At 42.6% G+C, this 19,077-nt stretch overlaps 1 protein-coding gene across 1 annotated transcript in view; it reads right to left on the bottom strand.

Moving 5' to 3' along the window:
• Positions 1-19,077, bottom strand: part of LOC138287575 (sodium- and chloride-dependent GABA transporter 2-like) — a 684,685-nt gene that overhangs the window by 473,155 nt on the left and 192,453 nt on the right. The gene's annotated exons all lie outside the window — the stretch shown is intronic.

Genomic DNA, 19,077 nt, shown 5'->3' with positions numbered 1-19,077 from the left:
GTTATTGTTTTGATGTCACAAATGTTATTAAAATGTACTCTATTTTTCTAATTTTGTGTGAGATTTTTCTTGTGTTGTGTTTTCACTTTATTACTGTATGCCCTGCATACATGCTTTACACATTGCCTCTAAGTTAAGGCTGACTGCTTTTTGTGCCAAGGTACCAAGGGTTAAGCACAGGTTAACTTAATTATTTTTTGTGTTTCACTTTGCAAGGATTGTGGCTGTTACTTGACCACGGCTCACACCCCAGACATAAAAGACAAAAAAGAGAAAAAATAACATCGCAACCAGAAGCATCTTCAGTCCACCCAAGTTTGGTGAATTCAGTACCAGCAATTTGGGTAATGATAACAGCCTATATTTAGCATTGAAAGAACCACATTATAAAGCGCTATATAAAAAACAAGTTAGCTTTCTCAGCTAGATATGCACGTTTTCCCAACCTATCAGTGTCTTTTCCAGCACACTCCATTTTATTCTCTACAGTGCTCATTGTGCGATATTGATTTTTTGAGCCTGCTTTTGCTGATGAAGACACACTATTCGACTTTTCTTCTCTATATGTATGCCAACTATTATTCATAATTAAATGCAGACAGTACAAGAAGAGTTCGGTACAATAACTGTAACAGCAGGCGCACTACATGACAGACCCTCGTGCAACCTCAAAATTTCAACTACTGTAGATTAAAAATGATTACGTTGAAGCAGAAGCATGGCAAGACTGGTTATCAAAAGTATCTACAGTACAGAAAAAGTTAGCTCTAGTTGTTCTGTCCCCTTTAAATCAAACATCTTAATTTTTTTTTAAATCCGGTATTGTAGGTCAAGCTTTGCTTTCAATGATCCCTAAAAGAATTCACAAGTCTGTCGTCAAACCTTTCACACGATAAATGCTGTGTAAATACATTTGGGATATTTGTATTGCATAATAGCTCAAACTACTTGCAGCGGATTATGTAGTTGCGTTTTTGTTTTCGATCAAGTAAATACGTGTGAAAGGTAAACTTTGAAAGTCATGCAGAATGTACAAATGTCTGCAGTAAAATAAACTGTGTAAAGTTGGTGAGGACCAGTGGTAAAATATGCAGCGCAAAGTGAAGGACATTTGCATTTTAATAGATTTAAGTTCTCATTTTAGGTAAAAATGAAATTTCCTACACACAATATGCCTTTATCTAGAACTTGGGGCTTTTTCACAAACCGCACCTTGTGGTATGTTTCCTGGTAGTACAAAATGCTATTAACGAACCTACGGGGTGAGACCTTTGCCTCTCCTTTTGCAGGAAATGTAGGAGGGACAGGAGGAGTGGATGCAAAATGGGAAATACTTGCTACTAAATAGGAGGGTATTAGGGAGGAGTAAGGAGAGTTAAAAGAGGTGTCCAGAGGAGTTTATGGAGTGACAAACACCCACTCACAAAACAGTACACAAACAGCACTTCTAACATTATTACAGCTGAAATGGAACCAAAACATTATGAGCCAGATTTATTAAAGCGCCGCATTGCTCTTGCATCACGCAGGGTGACGCAAAGGCAACGCAATCCTTAAATCAGATTTACCAAGCCACCTTGTATGGCCCTGCGTGGCTTCATACATCTGAAGTAACACGAGGCAGCGCAAGTCGCTGCTTTGCATTACTCTGCCCCGGGAAGGCGTTACATGAGTGGAGACTGGGTGTTCTCATGCATCCATCCATGCTTTTTGGTGCATTCCCAGATTTACCAACAGTAGTAAACCTGGAAATGTGTCAAAATTGTACACCTTCTCGATAGAGGTGCAAAGCGGAGAAATATCTTTATTTCTCCTTGTTGTTTCCTCTCTCTACATGTACTGCATTTTGCAGAATACTTAGAAAGAGGAAAACACATCTAAGGATTGTTTTTGTGCAGGAAGAAAAACTATCCTGCCTGCAATACAGGTGACCTTGCACACAGTGCACCAGCGCAGCGAGAGAGCAGGAATACGCCATGTCTTAGGAAATATGGCACATTCCTGCCCTCTCCATTTGATGCAGCTGGCAGGTTGTCTTGGTGCATTGCACTGCATCTACTATTGATAAACCTGATTCCCAATGTACTGCAGCTTAGCCTTCGAGTAAGTCCAGCACTGCACATGGTCAACCACTGGTACTACAACACACTCCAATAGAAAGCAATACAGCCACCAAATAACTATCAAAACATGTTTGAAAATAAAGAAACATTATGTTTTCTGTGGGATCAATTTTTTTCTTTTAAGCAAATCCTGTTGCATTTTACAACAAGCCTTATGCTTATTTAACATCAAATCATTTTTTTATTGAACGAAAACCCTATTCGAATTTATATTAAAGCTTACAACACTTGCAACTCAACATGTAGTGATTGTTCAGGACTTCACCACCTATGAATAGTTGAAACACGTTTCAACACCAACAAATTAAATCCAGACTGACCACATAAGAAAATGACTCACATTCCACAAAACTATTTTGCGTTCACTATGTCAGTGATTGTGTTTGTAACTTTTCTCCTTATATTGAGGAAAAAATATTTGAGGAGGGAGAGAAAGGTTTAATAGGCAAAGTATCAAGTCCATGGCTTTTCCAGAGAAGCAGTTATTGCCAGATACTGCTTTGCACCTGAAGTGATCCTTCACGTGGTTGGACAGAGACTAGAAGACTGATTCACCTTCAGCCCACTCAAAGGCAATCCCTACCAAAGTAAAAATACTGGATGCACTCATGGGGAAATCATGGTTGCTGTGCTGTTGTGTGCTCGGGAGACACAGCAGCACAGAGTCATATTTACTAAATATCTCTCTTCCCTTGTGCTGATACACAAGCACGCTGCCTAACTCTACACACACACTGACACACACACACACAAACACACCTTTGCACCAGCTTGGCAGTCATTGTTAAAGTTGGCGGGCAGAGTAGTCTTAGCCTGGTGATCATTAAGGCCCAGATTTAAGAATGGCCTAGCCCCACCTAGCGCCACACTAGCATCATTTGTTTTACATTAATGTAGTGTTACGCTGCCAAAAACGCCGTGCCAAATTTACAAAGTGTTTCAATGCACACACTGCGCCACTTAGTAAACCCTTGCGCCACATTATGCTCGCGCCAGGCATAATGTATGCAAGGGGGCGTTCCTCTGTTAGGAGGCCCAGAAAAATGTTGCAGTGGAATCTATGAGATTCCACTGTGCTATTTTTAGCGCCATTTTTAACTCAGAGCAGGCGTTAAATTGAGGCACACCATTTTAAATAATGGCCCTCTATATAATTCAGAGGATTAGCGCCAAAATCCACAATAGCATCAGAAATTTTGACGCTGTTGAACCTAACGTGCACAATGGTGCACCATATCATTAATATGGCAAACACATGGTGGCATTAAGGGGTGCAATGGGGTGCAAGAAAAGTGTCGCTTCATGTAATGAATCGCCACTTTTCTTAAATCTGGGCCTAAATGTTCTGCCCGGCCAACAGAGATTACATCGTCCGCCAACTATTAAATCGGGCCCTTAGTTATTTTAGCAGTATTTCCCTACTTCCATTTTTTTATGGAAGTGTGTTGCACTTACCTATGAGCAGCAATTTGTGGTGACAGATTTACTCCAAGGCTGAGCTGGAATACACTTATCACTGATTTGTGGCCTTTTAAACTGCAGTACCTTTAGAAGCTACAGTCTTACTCTTTTGAGCATGTCCCTCCTTAAACCCCTCCTAATATGTAGCGAGTACTACCCATTTTCCATCCACTCCCCCGGTCCCTCTCACATTTACTATTACATTGTAGTAGTAGAGGGTTCAGATCTCCCCATAGAAAAGGCAGGAGAAGCTGGGGTGGAGCTTGCTGCTGGTCGTTTTCTGATTCACTTTTTATGTTATGTAGCAGTACTCTAGTGCTAATTTTCATACTACAAAATTTAATTTGTGAATTGAGCCCTACATATTTAAGGTGGCTGCCCCTATTTACAAGACTTGGAGTCCTGTGGCTGCATAAGACAAATAGTGCTTCTTTTTTCACTCATTTGTTTAGTATAGCACCTCCATCAGAGAAACACAGCCTATTTCTAGACTGTGCCCTCGCTGTGTGCAGCCCACCAGACTCCTAAGCTCCAGAAGAGGGAAGGAGTAACATGCCTGTGTGCTGGAGCAGTGTGCAAAGGGAAGAAACACATTCAGGTATGACACTCACACCCTATGAAGGTTTCAAAGGACTCGATGTGGAGTATCCAATTTCTTCCATCTCACATGTTGCAGGTTTGCCAGTCTGCTAGAGTTCTACAGCCCAGGTTGGTCACTCTCTCTAAGCAATAGTAGCAGGGATTTCTGTCATTATCTGCTTATGGAGTGGAGCATAAGGCTCCCAGATGATTACAAAGTACATACATTTCAATTTACTATCATTATTGTAAAATGATTCAATGAAAATGAATCTGGCAAAACATCAGAAAGTATATGTGTAGATTTTTTCCCTGAAAAGCCTACTTCTAGGATATGCACATTTACGTTTTCCACTGTCACCTGCATCAGTGACCTGGCTTAGTGATAGGCATTCCAAGCCTAGTTATGGTAGAATAGTCATTTTCTTTCCTCTTTCACATCTAGAGTTAAGTATAGATGATTCACATCATCCAGGAATCTCAAGGAGCTGATGAAAGGCCAAACGTAATGTAAGTGCACTTGGGATTGCCAAATTAGTATTGTCATAGGGCATTCTTAAGGTCAATGTAAATCAAATACCTTGCAGCAGAGTTTCCCTGAGGAAATTAAAAACCATTCATTTAGAAATGGTTGTAAACCACACGAGTTCAAAAACTAGTGGCTTACTATTTGTCTCATTCTGCCACTGTCTTTTGTGTGACCGAATAAATAGTTTAGAGTAACAGAGACAGGGGAACCTCTTTAATGGCCCATTGGCAAGCAGTACCCCAACTTCCTGCCCAAGAAAAGCGATTGTTCAGACAAAAAAGGAAAAGGAATTGGAGGAGATTGCATGTTGTAACCCCAAATACATTGAAGAAGTGAGTCGTCAACGATTCCTCCAAAAAAAGAAGTTGCACTTGAAATCTACCCAGTGCAATTTTTCCATGATGATTGAGATGGCCCTCAGTATTCAAAAAAATGTATTTTGGAGTCAATCCTGAGAAGTAAAGACATGGCTGGTGAAATGACCATGGCAAGGACACCCATCTTTCTTACCATCACCCTACACTCTGCATAATCAAACAGCAGTATTTCTTTGTGCAATCATATCTGTTAATCATAAAGAATGAGACTACCTAGAAAAAAGACACAATCCACATTGGAATACATGTATAAATACATGGACTACTATATTTACATTTGAAAGCTTTTTTCTCAGTGGTATAAATTGTCTGATTAGTTCCAAGAAAAGGCTTCAGGTAGTATGATAGGTCAGCTGTTTAATGCAGCCATTGTAGCAGTTGAGGTGTTAGCTGGAGGTCACAGGTTCAAACCTTAGCTGATCTACTAGGGTTTTCATCATTCTTTTGTCAATAACGTGAGTGCCACTGAGTTGGGTAATTGTAATATTAATTGTATTCATATAGCGCTTACTATCCCTGATGAGGAGTCAAAGTGCTTTTCAGTGAATAACACACTACTCCAGAAGTATAGGGAAATATGAGTACAGTACTAGTATTAGTATAGGGAGGTATGAGTTAATTTGAGCGGAGGACATGTGAATCTGTTAGTTGGTTTGAATAGAATAATGGAGGGAAGAAACCAGAAGTGTTAATTGGGAGATCATAGTAGTAAGATGAGGTTTGGGATGAGTAAAGGAGAGGTGGAGGATGGAAGATTCTGTAGAAAGAGGTTAGGGAGATCGTAGTAGTTACATGGGGTTTGGGATGAGTCTCTGGAGAGATAAATGAAGGAGAATTTAGTAGGGTTGTTTGGGAGATCATAGTTGCAAACTGAGGTTTAGGATGAGCCAGGAAGGAAGAGTGTGAGAAGGGTTATTTTGGAGATCATAGTAGTGGAATGGGTTTGGGATGAGTCAGAGAGTGGAGATAGATGATAGATTGATAAAGGTTTATGATGATGGTCAGACAGAGTAAAACTTTTGAGGGAGTATTCTTTTTTTCTCTTGTACAGTTGGATTAGATTAGTAAATATATAGATACATAATTACATAATCAAGGGTATAAAAATGTAAAGAATATAATATATTGAGATTTAAAGTTGTATCATAAAAACACAGGCTTTCAAGAGTTGCAGTATTTTAAGTTAATTTATTTGTGTACTTTTATCACATTAGTTTATCTTTCCTCAATATTTCAATAGTGAAATGCTTATAGATAGTTAAGATAATATTTACCTATTGTGAACGCTAAAATAAAAACATAGACTCATCTAATCAAGCAACTTATACAGAAGCTGTGCAATGACCTATGAACGAACATGTAAAGTGTAGAATAATATACATACACACACACACACACACACATATATATTTATAAATACATATATATATACCGTATTTTCCGGCGTATAAGACGACTTTTTAACCCCTGAAAATCTCCTCAAAAGTCGGGGGTCGTCTTATACGCCGGTATACGGTGTGCTGAAACTTCAGGGACAGGCGCCCTGTAGCTGAGCCACCGTGCGTTGCATTTGGGAATCGATTCCAAGCGTATGATGGGTTCCGCATCCCACAAGATTCAGCTACTTGTGGACACAGAGCTGATTGGTCAACCGTGAGTTGAGCTGTTCTTACCGTGTGCTGCAATCCTCGCTGGCAGTTGTCTGGACAGGCACGTATTCCTGAATGTGCTCCAGGCTATTCCACTTGCGCTGTTTTATGTTTACATGTTTGATGACAAACAGCCTTCTGTTTATAAGTGACAGTTTTCCTACTAAGTACCTGCATGTCATAAGCATTTGAATTAAAATTACCATGTTAAAATAAAATCTGATGTTTTAAAATTTTTATTTGGTGTGCGTTGGAAGAGGGGTAGTCTTATACAGCGAGTATAGCCCAAACCCTATATTTTAACAGGAAAAGTAGGGGGTCGTCTTATACGCCCAGTCGTCTTATACGCCGGAAAATACAGTATATATATATATATATATATATATATATATATATATATATATATAAACATACATATATACATAATAATATATACACACACACATACATACATCTACACATACATTCATATATACACTTAATTGAAGTAAAATATACATTTGTTAAACAGGCCCAAAGATTATATACATATTTTAAGATAAAAATAGTTATTATACCCATGTGTACAAAGAAATACAAGTATCTATGTATATACACATAATCCAATTATAACATATTTACACACGCAGGGATATGCAGTCCATTGCTGTTAGAGTATTGTGGTTATGTAGGAAAGAACAAAATCTTGCGTAGTCTACTGAAGATAAGATAGTTATCCGTGGATCTTATATTTGGGGGAAATGAATTCCATAGTTTGGTCGCTCGAACAGAGAAAGATGTACCACCTATTGTCTTTTTCTTGTATGGTGGTGTTTTGAGGCGGGGTGCCAATTTTAAGCAGATGTTCCTTTGTTGAATGTATTTCGTGATTTTATTCCTGATGAAAAGCGGTCCTGTTCCATGTATTGCTTTGTGGGTGATACAAAACAGCTTGAAGGTAGATCTTCTGGCAACCGGTAACCAATGTAGGGCCTTCAACCCCCTACATTGGAGAGACTTGGGCTAGTGGTTTTGCATGTAGGAGTAGTCAGCAGGCAAGTTCTTAATGCATTGTAGTTTTTCATAGTCATAGAGGCCATTGGCGTCATCCAGTTTAGATAGTACCAGAGAGGTAGTAGCCTGCAGCTTGTGTTAAAATCTAAGGTGGAGGAAGAAGCGTCCCAGAGTTTTCATGGTGATGAAACTTGATCTTGCCAATGTGTCCACTTGAGCATTCATTGTTAATTTCTTACTTCCTTAGATAGTTTAGGAGGTGGCCTCAGATCGTCAGGCCAGAAGCAGAGTGGGTCATATTTTTTTCCATTTGCCACATGTGAGTATTTCTGTTTTGGAAGCATTCAGTTTGAGTTGGCTCCATGACATCCATTGATGAATGGCTCTGAGGCAAATGAAGATCTGTGAGTTTGCAATGTCTTTGGGGCATTCCAGTTTATGGTGTGTTTTTGTGTCGTGCATAGTTGTAGCATGTGGGTAGAAATTCCTTGATCATTGTCGGTGATTACATCATGTAGATGTTAAAATGCATGGGTGAAATATTTGAGTCTTGAGAGACCTCTCCTTTTGTGAAGTAGGGTTTGGACAAGAAAGGGGGAGTGTAGATGTAATTAGTTCTCTTTTGAAAGTAGGATGTGATCCAGTCGACAGCACGCCCCTCTATGCTGGCTTTGCAGAGTCTTTATATTAGAGTGCCATGGTCAAAAGTATCAAAGGCAGCTGAGAGGTCCAGGATAAGTAGTCAGCAACGCCATTGTGGTCTATTGTGTTATTAAGATCATCTCAGATGGCAATGAGGGCAGCTTCAGTGCTTCTTCCTGGGCGGAATCCAGTTTGGTAGTCTGAAAGTCTGGAGTTATCTTCAATGAATTGTGAATTGTAACATTTGGGCAAAATCTGTTCTTTCTATCAGTTTGCTCAGGAAAGGACCATTTGTAATCGGTCCGTAGTTGTTGGGGTCATGTAGGTTTAGGTTTGTTTTCTTTAATAAAGGGCATATATATGCCTTTCAAAGATCTTCAGGAAATATTCCTGTAGTTAAAGAATTATTGATGATTCTTCTTACTGATGTGGTAGCAAAGGTAGATAAACAACTATTTTTGAAGATGTGTGGTGGACAAGGGTCAGAAAGGCAGTCGGAAGGCCTGCTTGCTTTGACCAGATTCATAAATTCACTTTGTGATATAGGTTTGACGGAGTGCAGAGGCTGGGCTGGCTTACTCTTGGAGGGGATTTTTGGAAACGGGTTAGAGCTGGTGGTTTTTCTTTGTTTTAAATAGGAGTCCAATGTGTCTGCCTTGGTTGTGTAATGATTTGCCAGTTTGTCTGCGAAAGTTTGAATAATGGGATGAGTTCCTTCCAAGCATTTAGGTTTTCTAAATTCATTAAGAATTTTATACAATTCTTTATTTGCAGATATAGCATATATAAATTTTGTCTGAGCAGGGCCTTTTTTTAGCTTTTTTGACTATTGATTTGTATATTCTGTTGCATAGCTGAAGTTTGTCTTGAATGTTGAGTCAGGTTCATTGTAGCCTTCATTTGTTGTTTTATCTTTTTTAGTTCTGTATTTCTCCAAGGTGCTTGCTTTCTTTTGTCCGGTTTTGTTTTTCCTAGTGGCAATAGGATATCGAAAGCTTCCTGTAGCCACTTGTAAAGGTTTTGAACAGAATGTATTGTTTCTAGATCTGTGTTGGCTATTAATTGTATTTCTAAGTATTCAAGGTTGAGTTTGTTCCACGGTCATTAGGGGGATGTATGTAAGGTGGTCTTGGTTGTATTGATGTGTGGTGTTTTATGTTGGAAAGTTACCAAATGGTAGTCTGTCCATGTGACTGGCGTGTTGCTTTGAACAGTAACTAGTTCTGGCTTTGCAAAATCGATATCTAGGATATGTCCAGCGATGTGTGTGGGATTGTGTATAATCTGATGTAGGTTCAATGTGACTAGGCCAGTGGTGATGGCTTCTGGATAGGGGATATTGGGTTTGTCAAACCAAATGTTTAGGTCTCCAAGAATGCATAGGTTGGAGTATAGTGTTAGAAGGTTTGAAACTGTGTCTAAAATGTGCCTGGGAATGTAGGATTGTTAGGTGGTGGTCTGTAAAGGAGAAGGAAGTTGGTGTAGGGTTGCATCTGATGAGGAGAGTCTCACAGCCTTGCTTGAAAATGTCGTCGGTTTTGCTGAGATTTATTGCTTGTTTGAATATAACAGCTAGTCCACCTCCTTTTTTATCTATACAGTTTTGTGTGATAGTTTGATATCCTGGTTGAACAGCTTCATGCAACACTGGGGTCATGTCATCTCCCAACCATGATTCAGTTATGAAGAGTATGTCAGGTTGTGTGTCAATGAGTAGGTCGTAGATATGGTAGTTGTTTTCAGAGAGTGATCGAGCATTTATGAGTAGGCCGTTTAGAGATTGCGTTTTGGTCGTGGTGTGATTTTGTTTTGTATAGGAGTTGCCAGTATATTTTGAACCTGTAGCAGGTGTGTCATTATTGTTGATATTATCTGTATGAGGGTCACAATAGTGTTTTTCTATATCATGTTCCTCGTCAGGCCTAGAAGGCAATTTATTGGGTCTGCGTGTGATGGTGGTTGAGAGTGAAATAGTTAGTTGTGTTGTTTTTGTAGAGTAGACTTGTTATATAATAGACATGTGAAATTGTAAAGAATGGCATGTTGTATATTTTATTTGCATCTGTTTAGGGTGGAAGGAGTATGGGTTAGTGGTGGTGGTGGAGCACGTGGGTAATACTGTAAGGCTCTAAATTGTGCAATGGATGAGAGGTGGGTGAATGAATGTTGCTGTGTTGGGGTGTTTGTGGGAGTTGTTAGTGAAGAATGTGAATTTTGGAGTAAAGTTGGTTTTGGATTTGCATTACTTTGTACTGTGTAATCAGGTGGGTGGGAGTGGGTGTGATGGAAAGTATTTTGAAAGTGTGCACTATTTTGATGTGCTTGTGTGTGTGTGTGTGTGTTCTTTTGTTTTTGTGGAGTAGGCAGAGGAGATATTGTTGTAGTGTTTTTTTGTGAATGATTTGTATGTGAGCTACAGCTAGTGAGTGTTGTTTGAAATGTATAGTGGTGGTGATGTGTTGTGGAGAAGAGTGTATGTTGTGAGTAAAAGGGGATGGGAGTTATGATTGTGTTAGATTTGGTCACTGGAAGAGATAATATGTGTGGTGGATTAGAGTGTAAAGAATCTATAGTTGTGTGTAAGTGTTAAAAAGAGGAGGAGGGTATTTGTGGATGGTGTGATGGAAGGCTGAGTACAGGTTTCGCCATGATAAAAAGGGGTCTGTCATGAGTAAGTAGAGGAAAGAGCTGGTGTTTTGTATGAACAGGGAGCGTGTGTCTCGATGCATTATAGTTTTGTATAATGTGGCTTTGTGTTGTGTTTGTAATGTGTGGATGTGTTAGTTGTCTGGGACAGAGTTGTGTTTTGTGTGAGAATCTAGGTGCTATAGTGTTGTAGTTGGGGCAGAATGATGTATAGATGTGGTTTATGCGTTTTTGTAGTAGTGGTTGTTGAGACATTGAAATCTGTATATGGTTTGCTTTTGATATGTAAGTAGAATGACTGCTTATATTGTGTTTGGATGGTGGAGGATGTGGAGGGACTAAGGTGGTTGCTTGAAAATGGAAACCTGGGCAGCATTTACAGGCAACTGCCCTTGTCCTCTCCACCCTTAGACCTGACGCCTGGTCTGAGACGCCCTGAGTCCTAGGCTCAAATAGCCATATTGGTCAATGGAACCCTAGCCCTAACCAATCAGATTCCTAACCCTAGAGCCAATGGGAGACCTTGCCCTATTAACCAATCACAACCCTAGCCCTAACAGCCAATAAGAACTGTAACCCTAAACCCTTAGTCAAATAGGAATCCAAGCCCTACCAGCCAATCAGAACCCTAGCCCTAACAGCCAATGAGAACAGTAACCCTAAATCCTTAGCCCAATAGGAACCCTGCCCCCAATAACCAATCTGTGCCCTAACCCTGACAGCCAATCAAAACAGTAACCCTCACCCCTTGGTCCAATGGGAACCCTAGCCCTAGTTCCAATTAGAATGAAAACCCTGGACTCTAACTCCAGTAGGAAACTCTAGCCATAGAGCCAATCAGAACACAAACTCTAAGCCCTTAAGCCAATATAAATACTAACCTCAATTACAAATCACAAAAACAAATGCAAAAACAAATAGAAACTTATATAAGGGGGAAGTTACCTTAAGCCCTGGACCCTGTGGAAGGGAGGTGCCCCTCTATTCAGAATCACCTTGGGTACAGACAGGTACAATCCACACTTCTAAGCTAGCAGATTATATTTTTCAGGTAGGGGACAACTTTGAAACCACTGAAATACTGCTTGTCGCACACTCAAATATACCACTGTTTCAAGCTATAAACAAGTGGTGCATACACGTTCCAAACACAGTTTAAACCACAGAGCAGATTAAGCAGTCTCCTAAACACACTCTGGTTAGCCACTGAGGTGTATAGCTTTTAGTAAACCGGGGTTTGGGGGGATAGATTAATGCAGTCTTTCTGAAAAACTAGGAGGTAAAATTCAAACAGTCACAGGTAGAAAAACAGCAGTTTGAAGGCACCACGTTTGCAGAAAAACAGGGAGCCAAATGTAAACAGACAAGGGTATTAAAACAAACACTTTATTTTCACAAATAACAAGAATGCAGAGAAAGTCTGTGACCTTACCACCTTCTAGGACTCGTGCTCACTAGACTGTTTTAGGTCACAGAGATGCTGGGCTCACAAAATGGAGGTGGCTGTCTTGGGGTTCCGGTCTGAGGGAAGGGCTTAGGTTGCTTGGGAGCTAAAGAGAGCCAATCACCAAGCCCAGGCCCCTGTGGAAGGGAGGCGCTCCTCTATTCAGAATCTTTTTGGATACAGACAGGCACAATCCACACTTCCGAGCTGGGAGATTCTACTTATCAGGTAAGGGACAATTTTTAAACCACTGAAGTACTGTTATACTGTTTGTCACACGCTCAAAAATATCACATTTTCAAGTCAAAAACAAGTGTGCATACACTTTCCAAACACAGTTTATACCACAGAGCAGATTACGCAGTCTCCTAAACACACTCTGGTTACCCTCTGAGGTGTATGCAGCCATTAGTAAACCGGGGGGGAGGGCAGGGGGAGTGTGTTAGCTTAATGCAGTCTTTGTGAAAAACTAGGTTGGAAAATTCAAACAGTCAGGGTTAGAAATAACAGCAGTTTAAAGGCAACACGTTTGCAGAAAAACAAGGAGGAACACTTTCTTACAAACAACAAGAATACACAGAAAGTCAGTGAACTTGCCACCTTCTAGGACTCTTGCTCACTGGGCTGTTTTAGGGTGCAGAGAAGCTGGGCTCACAAAATGGAGGTGGCTGTCTTGGGATTCCCTCTACAAACTTAAAGGCTCAGTTCAGGTGTGAGAGGAGGGCTTGGATTACCTGTTAGCTAGAGAGCCCGTCACCAAGCCCAGGCCTCTGAGGAAGGGAGGGTTGAGGTGTGCCTCTATTCAGAATCTCCTTGGACACAGACAGGCACAATCCACACTTCAAACTTCATCTTCATACTTCAACTCAAATATATGACTTTTTCAAGCCAAATACAAGTGGTGCATACACTTTCCAAACACAGTTTAAACCACAGAGCAGATTAAGTAGTCTCCCACTGAGGTGTATGGGGGGGGGTTGGGGGTAATAGCTTAATGCAGTCTTTGTGAAAAACTAGGAGGGAAAATTCAGACAGTCACGGGTAGAAAAAACAGCAGTTTAAAGGGACTAAGGGGCATATTTACAAGCCCCTAGCAGCTCCTTGCACCACAATAGCGTCATTTTTTTTACACTAATGTGTCATAAGGGAGGGCTCGCCAGATTTACAAAGTGGTGCAATGCATGCATTGCGCCACTTTACAACCCCTTGCGCCACACTATGCCTGTGCCAGGGGCAGGTAGGCCCGAAGAAATCTACAAGATTTCACTGCTGCATTTTTTCCATCATTGTTGATGCCTGTTAAGAGAAGGCGTTAAAATGATGTACCCATTGAAATCAATGGGCTTCCAAGCACTTTGCTGCACTAGTGTCACTATTTTTTACCCTAGTGAATAAAAACAACAACAATAGCGTCAAAGATTTTGATGCTATTATCCTAAAAACTGCCCTGGTGCACTGTATTATAAATACAGCGCATCCATGGTTTTGTTAGATGGGGCAGGGGCGACGCAAGAAAAATGACGCATCAGTGCTGATGTGCCAGTATTTTGTAAATCTACCCCCAAGTTTGCAGAAAAACAGGGGGCCAAATGTAAACCAACACGGGTAGGGAAAAAACACTTTCTTACAAATACCAAGAGTACACAGAAAGGGTCTGATTCACAAAGGTAAACATAGGCCAAAAGTCTAAGTTTAGAAGAACAATTTAAGTTTAGACCTAAAGTCTAACTTAGTAAGACTAGACTTTCGGTTTATGTTTAGACTTTTCATCTAAACTTACACTAAAAGTCTAAATTTATACAAAAGTCTAACTTTTCTCGTAGTAAAGTTAGACTTTAGGTCTAGACTTAAACTTTTGGTCTAGGTTTACCTTAGTGAATCGGGCCCAAAGTCTATGATATTGCCACCTTCTAGGGCTCTCGCTCACTGGACTGTTTTAGGGCGTAGAGAAGCTGGGCTAAAAAATGAACCTGTGTTATTAGTGCCTAGAGAAAAGTCACTCTTAGAGTATGCTATATAAGTGTAGTAATTATTATAACTGACTCCTTGTTTTAGGATTTTACACACACTTATCCAAAGAAAATATTTAACTACATAAGCTTGAGTTTCAAAAGTTTTGCGGGGTTGCGAGAGCTGAGGGCACTTGATGCATTGTATCAAAAGTTACTTTACCTTATTAAAGTAGTAGTACAAAACGTCTGGATGGAAGGACACCATACCAGACAGAGTGCCAGTTTTTGTGGGATCCCTCAAATAACACAATAACCTTGTACAGAAAATTGGTGCTTCTGCAGGTTCAGAATTTGAATCTGAGCTCGAAATGTGGTTAGAAGATGCACATTGAAATGGGAAATGCACTATGTCCAAGCAGGGACCCTCTCTCTAGTCAGGGTAAGGGAGTTACACTCCTAAGACAACTCCTGCTCACCGCCTTGGTAGCTTGGCACAAGCAGTCAGGCTTATCTCAAAGGCAATGTGTAAAGTATTTGTGGAGCAAGATGGTGAATGCGTAGTGCCGTTTGCTACAGGCCCCGCCCCCGGCACCATGCAAATGAACGCTCATTGCAGAAGATGTGGAGCTGCGGTGTTGTGGTGGTGTAGTGGTGCCACGCCCCATAAAGAAGGCAGAAAGGCTCCAGGAGGCTTGATGCTTCTATGAGAGCCTCTTGGAGCTGGTGTCACAGGGAACAAATGCAGCTGGGTGGCTAGAAGGACGTGCTTGGGGGGCATAGGATCGGCCCCCCAGGCAGCAACCTGCAGATCCTGGTCTCACCAGTGAGATGCATACTTTGTCTCGCAGGGGGAGAGACTGAACTCTGGAGCAAGGCAATAAGGAGTATTGGCGCACTAACAGGAAATCGGCCAGGGGTGCCACCTGGCTCCTGTGAAGTGGATATGGTGCCTAAGAATATACAGACCACTGGAGAAAAGGCAGAGAAAGATGATAACACTATGACTGGGGGCCGCCTGACGAGTAGGGTTTGACAAACGCGAGAGCGAAGGACTGCCGCAGTGGTTGCACTGCAGGTATGCGGTCTGTAACATGACTGGCTAAATCAAACAGCAAAATTGGAGGTGGGATTCCTAAGGAATGGGATGGGTAGTGTGGTTCAGACCGGCGATAGAGCAATTAGCAGGCCTCAGCCTGCTATTACCAACTTTTTTACTAGTGGGGGATAAGAGGACGGAAATGCAGGGCTCTCACCCCGTCTGAAGATACCTTAATGTGCGCACAGGAGAATGTAGAAATGATAAACCCTATGGAGGAGCTGCTGCTGGCTAGTTTAGTGTCCTCAGGGAGCATCTTAGAGACAGATATGCTGCATTTATGGGGGTAGAGTCAGCTAGAAGAAATCAGGAGTTCAATCGAGCCGACCTGGAAAACCACCAACGCGGCAAGCATACAGCCACAAAAAGAAATTTATAAAAATGGCACTCTAGGTATTTAAGGCATCACTGATAAACTTCCAGAATCCTACACTAATGGAATAAGCTCCAGGAATAGTAAGGAGCCAATTCTAGATGGTGGCCAAGTCGCAGAAGGCCAGGATGCTGAGACAAGAAAGACTGAATATGCAGAAAAAATATGGATTGGTCTAAGGACAGAGGAGATAAGTTTTACTCACTAACTGAAGATTCAGAGGCCATTAGTAGTGGCTGTAATCAAAGTGAAGATGAAGAAAGTCTCTCCTCAGGAACGGAGACAAACCTATCATTGGCTATAGGCCCTACAGTAAAAGACAAGCAGCGTCGGCGTAGATGCACAAGGGTGAGATCTGGCTCGACAACCACAAAGGGTACCTCAGGATGGGGTGCTACAACCCTAAAATGGGACTATTCAGGAATCAGACTCTCTAGCCAGGAGAAGGGTCTCCCATTTCCCAATGATGTCGGAGCAGAGAACAGTATGGATGATCCTACAGGTAATACAGGCAGCACCGATAAAACAATGCTACTACTGATATAAGGTATGATAAAAGGAACTGCAAACTGAAACGCGAACAGAGAGTCGTAGGGCCCTGATGGCTACCAAACAGCTACAGGTCACGGGCGCAGAAGGTCGCTAAAACTTGTGGGGAAATAGAAGAAAAATTAAACACAATGGATAGCAGAGCTTCTATAATGGAGGCAGATGTTGACGTATTGAAAGAGCAAGCAGAAACACAAGCAGGGCAACTAACTGATAGCATGTGGAAACTGGAAGACTATGAAAATCGGCAGAGGAGGAATAATCTGCGTTTCTTAGGCATAGAATAGGGTGGAGGGCAACAATATCATAACATTTATGATCAATCTCCTATGGAAAGCCTTCCCAGAACTCCCGAAATGGGACTGTAATGTGGAAATACAAAGGGTTCATCGATTTCACCCAATTAGGTGAGTGAGAGAACACAGCCCTGAATCCAAACACCCAAGAGCCATTTTGTTTTTTTTAGGTAATTACCTGTTAAGGCAAGCTATCTTTGAAAAGGCTCGCCCGGACGCTCCACGATGTGTGGACAATCTCACTTTTTTCACCCGACCAGACTACTGTCATGTTACTGTAGAGCATAGATGAAGGCTGCGACAACTGATAAAGCCCTATCAGGGCTGGGCCTTTTTGCTGGCCCCAGCATGGCTGACAATAATAATTAAGGGAAGAACTAGAGTATTCACCTCCGAGATTCAGGCAAAAGAGTATCTGAATGAATTGAAACTGCAGAATCCGCTGAAACCTGAGCAGAGACAAAAAGGAAACTGAGTTGCAATGAAAATGTGTGTTAGCCTATACTCTTTTCTGGTGGTGCACGGTCGGAGTGGGGGGGCCTGTGGGTGGCACTCAGGAAGCCATCATTCAGACCAGTGGGAGTCTGATTGCTCCAATGGTTGGGGAGGTGGGGTGGAGAGGGAGATGGTGGAAGGGTGGGGGTAGGGAAGGGGGAAGAAGAGGGTGGAATTGGGAGGGCAAAGGGCAGGCGCTTATAAAAAGGTTGCTTGACAGGGTACCCATAGTGAAGCTCAAAGGGACTGAACCCCACCCCCCTCTGGGGGACCTCTCTGTAAGCAAAGAGAAGGCATGGTAAGAGGACGTCCCACTTACGCCTCATGGCCTCAGGGAGGCCACCAATCATGCCTTTCAAGGTCTTGTTGAATCTCTCCACAAGACCATTAGACTGGGGGTGATAGGGTGTGGTGAACTTGTAGGTTACACCACACGTATCCCACAGAGACTTCATGTATGCAGACATGAAGTTAGTGCCTCTGTCAGACACTATCTCCTTTGGGAATCCCACACGGGTAAATATCCCCATCAGAGTTCTGGTCACCACTGGTGCAGTTACGGTCCTCAGAGGGATTGCCTCTGGGTAACGGGTGGCATGGTCCACCAAAACCAGGATGAACCTGTTGCCTAAGGCAGTTTTGGGGTCCAATGGTCCAACAATGTCGATGCCCACCCTTTCAAAGGGGGTGCCAACGACAGGAAGTGGAATCAGGGGCGTTTTAACCCTTTTTCCTGCTTTACCACTGGCCTGGCAGGTAGGACAAGATCTGCAGAACTTATCTGAGTTTGTCCTCATTCTGGGCCAATAAAAGTGGGTGACAAGCCTGTCAAAGGTCTTGCCTTGCCCCAAATGTCCTGCCAGGGGAATGTCGTGAGCCAGACCCAGTAGGAAGGTTCGGTAACACTGGGGGACCACCAGCGTATGCGCTGCCCCAAAGGCCGGAACCTTAGGCTCACTGTAGAGGAGATCATTCTCCCAATATATGTGGTGATCGCCAGAGGCTTCACCTGCCGCCTGGTATGAGGCTTGCTTCCTCAGACCCTCCAGAGTGGGCCATTCTTTCTGCGCCTTGCAGAGTTCCTCCCTGGTGGGTCCACCCTCAACTTGCCAGCCAGCAAGCTCAGGTAGGTCACCTAGGGTGGCAAGTCTTCCCCAGTTGGCTCAGGAGCCTCCTCCTGAGGAGGCCCGTCAACCACTGCGGGAACTTCTGGGGCCGGTTTCCCGCGCCCCTTGCCCCTCCTCTTGGCAGCTCTCTGGGCCATTGTTCCAGGCTCCAGACGCCCTTGACTTCCCTCTCGGTCAGCCATGGACCGTGTGGTCATGCAGACCCACTCAGGTAACCCTAACATCTCCAGGTGAGATCTGAGCTCCACTTCTTTCCAAGCAGTATGCTCAAGATCATTGCCTAACAGACAATCTACAGGCATGGCAGGACTCACAGCTACTTTCAGAGTACCAGAGACCCCCCCACCCCACTCAAAGGGAACCAGAGCCACCGGTAGGTGACTCTCACGATTGTCAGCAACTATGACCTGGTGGAATGTATTAGGGACCATCTGCTCTGTTGACACCAGCTGACTCTTGATAGTAGTCATACTGGCTCCAGTGTCACGCAGAGCCTCCACCTTCTGCCCATCAATGGTGACCCACTGCCTGTACTTGGAAGTATTTTGGGGCATGTGGGATTTGGGCACCATTTCTCCTTCTCCCAGGGACACTAGGGAAATCTCTACCTGTTCCCCAAAGCTATCTGGGTCCATCTCCCCCCCGAGCGCTACACTAGTCAACCCAGGTGTCTGTCCGGTAGTGGACGGTGCTCTCTTGGAGCACTGGGGGTCGCCTTTATAGTGACCATACTGGTAACACTCCAT

Source organism: Pleurodeles waltl, chromosome 4_1, assembly GCF_031143425.1.
Source record: "Pleurodeles waltl isolate 20211129_DDA chromosome 4_1, aPleWal1.hap1.20221129, whole genome shotgun sequence".
NCBI classification, from domain to species: Eukaryota; Metazoa; Chordata; class Amphibia; order Caudata; family Salamandridae; genus Pleurodeles; species Pleurodeles waltl.
Note: the sequence above shows the minus strand (reverse complement) of the source record. Positions and strands in the feature narration are given on the sequence as shown.